General features: G+C 45.5%; 1 long non-coding RNA gene across 1 annotated transcript; it reads left to right on the forward strand.

The window, feature by feature from the left end:
* The first annotated feature begins 627 nt into the window (after positions 1-627).
* Positions 628-5,838, forward strand: LOC111549935. Its single transcript, XR_002733877.1, has 2 exons — positions 628-1,790; positions 5,292-5,838. It is a non-coding gene; the product is annotated as an uncharacterized LOC111549935 (long non-coding RNA).
* The last annotated feature ends 688 nt before the right edge of the window (positions 5,839-6,526 follow it).

Genomic DNA, 6,526 nt, shown 5'->3' on the forward strand with positions numbered 1-6,526 from the left:
GACCCTGGAGAACAAGGACCTGCTTTATTCTCCCCTGTGGCCTCCAGCATTCTCAGGAGGGGCCTCCCACGCAGTGGAGACTGAATCAATTGTTCGATGACAAGATGGGAGACAACACAGCATGGCGGACACAAGCACAAAGGTTGCCAAGGTTTGTACCCCAGCTATGCCACCTGCTAGCTGGATGACGTGGGGCAAATGATTAACCTCTCTGTGCCTCAGTCTCCTCACCTATGGCAGGGGTTATTAGTATCATCCTAGTTTAAAAGAGTTATTTGAAAAGCACTTAGACTGGTGCCCGCCCCATAGTAAGGACAAGAGCTTGTTGAATAAATAAAGTGATGGTATTTTTCACATCACCTGGAGCCACTGTAGCTGGAAGGGCCTTTAAGAGATATAATTTTCGCATTTTATTTTATTTTTATTTATTTAAATATTTATTTTTGAGACAGAGTTTCGCTCTTGTCACCCAGGCTGGAGTGCAATGGCATGATCTCGGCTTACTGCAACCTCCGCCTCCCAGGTTCAAGCGATTCTCCCGCCTCAGCCTCCTGAATAGCTGGGATTACAGGCACGCATCACCATAGCTTGCTAATTTTTTTTTTTTTTTTTTTTTTTTTGGTAGAGACGGAGTTTCACAACATTGGCCAGGTTGGTCTGGTCTTGAACGCCTGACCTCAGGTGATCTGCCTGCCTCAGCCTCCCAAAGTGCTGGGATTACAGGCACGAGCCACCACGGCTGGCCAATTTTCTCATTTTAGAGATGATAAAACTGAGGCCCAGAAAAGGTGAATTCAGTAAGCCACCGCGAAAGGTGTGATCACCTCTCTCCTGGGAAGACCTGCTTGTTGATACACATATTTTATAAATCGGTGGGAGTAATTTTATCCAACCAAACAAAAATCCCAGCCCCTGACCCTAGGGAATGAAAAAACATGGGCTTCCAAACCTATTCTGGGAAAAGTTTCGTCATAAGTGGATTAACTTCTGTTCGACAAGAAACGACTTTTTGACTTTATTATTACCATCCAACGTAACTGTCAAGACCTCTGAAGGCAAGCTGCAAAGTCAGCCAGCCACAGTTCCCGGAATGCTGACAGAAGGCACAGAGGCATGGCTCCAAGACAAAGAACTACGTTACTCACAGCGTTAGCAGGAGCCGGAGTATCATTTCCTGTGCCAGTTCCTCAAGCACAGGGGAGATAAGAAGGGCAGGTGACAAGGGCAAAGGCAGTGAGCTGCAGAACAAAACAGGAGCCCTGAGCTAGATCTCTCAGTCTTTCATCATGGTCAGCCTGCCTGCGCTTTGCTCTAAAGAGACACCAACTCCATCTTCCAAGGGTGTAAACAAACCTGCCCTTTGCTCCAGAAGGAGACGCTGTCTATATCTCCCAAGGCTGTGTGCTATACAAATATCCTGGAAAAGATGACCTAGAAAAATCACTGTCATCGCCTCTGCTTGCAAGATGTGCAAGAACTATGGAGGATTATCTCCCAACAATTTCTACCTTTCATTTCTACACCATTAAGCTTTTGGCAAATGTTTCCATGCATACGCCAATCCGTCAGCCACTATGATTAATCCATCTGACAGACGTTGGGGCCCAATCTGTTCCACGGCACATTTAATTAAAACCACCACCAACACACTGCAAGCAGTAGGATAAGGCCAACTTCAACCATGCCCCAGTGGCCTGGACCCAGCCGCTTAACTCTCACAAACAATGAGTTTACCTTCAAAAATCAGCTAGACCTGAATTTCCTCTCCCTGAAGCAGACCAACGTAGGATGTAAGTAATCACCACCAAGGACAGTCAGCTAATCAGCACCAAAGCCGCATCGGTCAGCACCTGAGAAACAGCTTGCTCATGGGACCAGGATACTTAAGTGACACCAACTAAGATTCACTCTCATCGGCAGATTTCCCTTTGGCTAGATTACCTCCTTTTTCCTCCCAACATTTTTTTTGTTTTGTTTTGCGACGGAGTCTCGCTCTGTCGCTCATGCTAGAGTACAGTGATGTGATCTTGGCTCACTGCAACCTCCACCTCCCGAGTTCAAGAGATTCTCCTGCCTTACCCTCCCGAGTAGCTGGGATGACAGGTGTGCACAACTGTGCCCGGCTAATTTTTGTACTTTTAGTAGAGACAGGCTTTCACCATATTGGCCAAGCTGGCCTTGAACTCCTGGCCTCAGGTGATCCTCCCGCTTTGACCTGCCAAAGTGCTGGGATTCCAAGCATGAGCCACTGCGCCCAGCCTTCCTCCCAACTATTTCAAGTTCGGGAGTACATATGCAGTTCTGTTACCTGGGTAAATTGTGTCAGGGGTTTGGTGTACATTATTTCATCACCTGGGTGGTGAGCACAGTATCCAATGGGTAGTTTTTTGGTCCTCACCCTCTTCCCTTCCTGCACCGTCCTCTTGCTGGATTTCTATAGTTCTCCATGTGCCCCAACCCTTCTGGGCCACGTGTTTTCTATTGCTGCATAACAAATTACTACACATTTAATGGCTTAAAACCACCTACACTGATTATCTCACAGTTTCTGCTGGCCAGGAATCTGGACAGGGCTTAGCTGAGTCCTCTTCAAGGCTGTGATCAGAGTGTTGGCCAGGGCTGAGTTCTCCTCTGGAGGCTCGTCTTGGGAAGGGTCTGCTTCCAAGCTCAGCCTGCCAGCAAAACCATGACGTGATAATGTCAGCAAGGAGTGATGGCCCATCATATTTGCCATAGTCTATTGCTTTTCAGCAAGTCACATGTCCTGCCCACACTTGAAGAAAGGGAATTAAATAAAGGTCTGAACGTCACAAGAAAGGGCTCATGGGGACCCACTCCAGAGTCTGTCTGCCGAAGACACATTCTTTACGCTCACGGCCAGGTCCTAGAAGCCACAGTCCAGCACTGTCCAAGAGAAAGAGAATGTGAACCATGTATGTAATGTTAAATTTTCTAGCAGCCGTATTTAAAAAAGTGAAAAGTGCATACACTACAATACTATTTTATGGATGCATGGTTACCGTGAAATACAGTCCCACCAAAACAGCTTACAAAATAGCTTACACTGCTGGTTTTTAAATTTAAATTAATTCAAATGAAATCAGATTTAAAATGCAGTCCCTCAATTGCACCAGCCCATTCCCATTCCAAGTGCTCAATAGTTCAAATGAATAGTAAGGTCTTAGATCCACCCTCTCTTTAAAGCAGGAAACAATGCTTCAAATATCCCCTGGGTCAGGCAAAAGTGAAGTGGCGACAAGATGCTCTCCTTGACCTCTAAAACCTCTTCTCAGGCTTTGATCTTGGCCACTGTCCTTATCAGGCCTGCACAGTCCGGTTTTAGCAAGAATCCTGTTAAGTCAGTTTAGAGAGAAGCCCTCCTGCCCTTGAGATCTGATCAAAGCCCTCGTCCTCCACCCTGGCTAGCTGATCACCCTGGCCTGCTCTTAGCAAGAATCCTCTCTATCCCTGAGGTCTCTTCTTAGTGATTTTCCACCTATGGACTACTGCCCACCACCCTTGGTTGTAAGTCCCCATCTGTCTTTACTGTATTCCACTGAGCCCAGTTCTGGACGCAAGTCTCTTTTCCCTATTGCAATAGTTTCTGTGTAAAATCTCTCAGGCTGGGTGCGGTGGCCCACGCCTGTAATCCCAACACTTTGGGAGGCTGAGGCAGGCGGATCACCTGAGGTCAGAAGTTCGAGGCCAGCCTGACGAACATGGAGAAACTCCGTCTCTACTAAATATACAAAAAAATTAGCTGGACATGGTGGTACGTGCCTGTAATCCCAGCCACTCAGGAGGCTGAAGCAGGAAAATCGCTTGAACCCGGGAGGCGGAGGTTGCAGTGAGCCGAGGTGGTGCCATTGCACTCCAGCCTGGGTAACAAGAGCGAAACTCCATCTCTAATAATAATAACAAATGTCTCTTTACTGCTTTGACAAGAGTCCATCTCTGATTCTTCCCAACAGTTGGGAGGGCTCAGTAGCAAGCTGGAGACAGCATGGATAGTTGTGGGAATGCAGGCTTCATGTTTTTGGATCTGGGATTTTTTTTTTTTTTTTTTTTTGAGACTGAGCCTCGCTCTGTCACCCAGGCGGGAGTACAGTGGCGTGATCTTGGCTCACTGCAAGCTCCACCTCCCAGGTTCATGCCATTCTCCTGCCTCAGCCTCCCGAGTAGCTGGGACTACAGGCAGCCACCACCAAGCCCGGCTAATATTTTGTAGTTTTAGTAGACAGGGTTTCACCGTGTTAGCCAGGATGACCTCGATCTCCTGACCCCGTGATCCACCCGCCTAGGCCTCCCAAAGTGCTGGGATTACAGGCGTGAGCCACAGCGCCTGGCCTAGATCTGGGACTTTTCAAGGAGCCCAAAGTCTGTATATTTGGTGGGAAATCACCTAGACATAAAATACCATCTATTGAAAAAACATTTTTTAACCCTGAAGGCCAAATAAAACATGTCAGACTGATCTGGCTGAGCCAGCAGTGCTTAACCCCAGCTTTAACGTACCCATCTCCTACTGTGGTTCCTTCTCTACTATTTTGTCAATTTGAATCACACAGGGTAATCTTATTTCCTGAAAGTTTTGGGGAGCTATAGCACTGCAGTCTTTAAGAAATGACCACACACAGGGAGAATCCCCCAAGACCAAGGCCCCTCCTGGGCAATGGGAGTCCTCTTCCCCAGTGTGTCCCATGCCATCCCACCTACCCTTGCTTCCCATTTCACTCGAGGGACGGTTGGACAGCGAAACAGGAAAGCGAAGATCTCTTTTCTCATCAGGCTCTTTTCCAACTCATAAATGTCCAGAAGAAAACAGAATATATTTTCCTGATTAGTTATACTTATTCTTTTGTATATTTGCATTTTCCCCCAGTTAAGAATGAAAAGCAAGACAGGGCAAAGGTTTACCTAGTTTACCTTGGTGCTTCCTACAGCAGAATTAAGATAAAACATGCCATAAAATTGCTGGAATCATAAGGAAATGAAAATCATAACGAAATGAGCATTGACTTTGAAACCCTGAGAGAGCATTCAATGAAGATTGTTTAATGAGGTGTTTAGGGGCGAAGAAAATGACCACCTTCCTTTCTCCTGTCCCCCTCCCCACCAAGGGCCCTGCTCCAATAACTGGTTGCTCAACTGCCTCTAAGGAAGGGTGTAGGGCTTCGGATTCCTCGGGTGGATATACAAGGTGTAGCTGCTCAGAAAAAAATAACACATTTAAGGATTATCATGATAAACAGGTATCAAATTAGCTTACCTATGGCCTCTATCTGTTTCAGTTTGGCCTTCAATCCACTGAAAAAACCACAAAAAGTTGCTTCAGAGAGAGAAAAGGAGGGGCTGCGAAATTGTCTTTAGTCTTTCCATGGATCAGGTAAAGTTGTCAAAGAGGAAAGAAGGCAGGTAGATTTATCTCTGGGACTCCCAAAAAAGGACAACAGCACACTGGCCTATAGCGGGTATTCTGAGGGTAGCGATGAGAAGCCCCACCGCTTCTGGGAAGGTGGAGGAGCCTCAGAACCTACGGATGGCCACTAGGAGATGTGCCCCTGGCAATCGTCCTTGGACTTGGTGCACCTTCCTATAAAGCACTCACGGGATATGAGTCAGACACACCAGTAACGCCACGCTACATTCTGGTTATATCATAGGTTAATTGGGGTTTAGACCCCAGCCTGGCATCCCAGTCACCAAATTCAGCATTGTTTTAAAATGTTTCCTAGAACTTACTATGTTACAAATGAGCTTGTGGAACATGTAAATGAGGGAGGATTTGTGCAAAAGACCTTATAACATATGGTGTAACAATTAAATTTTAACACTAGAGTGGACTCATTGCTATGTTTCCTTACTGTTCATTTTTCAGTAAGTTTACATGTTGATATCAAAATGAACTTATAAAAAGACCTGGGTTCAAGTTTTCTGATTTCTAAAGGTACTTAAATATTTAAATAAATGCCTGCCATATTTAGTGCTATGAAATGTAAAACTTAAGAAGGCAGTTAGTGTATCTTGAAAATAGTGTAAACACTTAAGCAAATAAAGACCAAACCATCAACAGTTAATAAACAAAAATAAATTAAGGACACAAAGGCTGTGACCACTTATCTCAAAAAGTGATGTTTATCCTTTTCTTTTCTTTCCTTGTTTTTTTGGGAGAGGCAGGATTGTAGGGTACATACTTTCTCACGGGTTTGATGTGTTTTGTGTTTTCTTACTGGGTTTATAGGGCATTTAATTTCCCATGGATTTTAAGCATTTTAAGCAGAACATATAAAATAATTATTTGAATCTAAATGTGTTTATATGTTCATTTGGGATCATTTCTGATCTGGTAAGGAGGAAGAAGGATTTTTTTTTTTTTTTTTTTTTTGAGTCAGAGTCTCGCTCTGTCGCCCAGGCTGTAGTGCAGTGGTCGGATCTTGGCTCACTGCAAGCTTCACCTCCCGGGTTCACGCCATTCTCCTGCCTCAGCCTCCAGAGTAGCTGGGACTACAGGGGCCCGCCACCTCGC

This window comes from Piliocolobus tephrosceles, chromosome 9, assembly GCF_002776525.5.
Source record: "Piliocolobus tephrosceles isolate RC106 chromosome 9, ASM277652v3, whole genome shotgun sequence".
NCBI lineage: Eukaryota > Metazoa > Chordata > Mammalia > Primates > Cercopithecidae > Piliocolobus > Piliocolobus tephrosceles.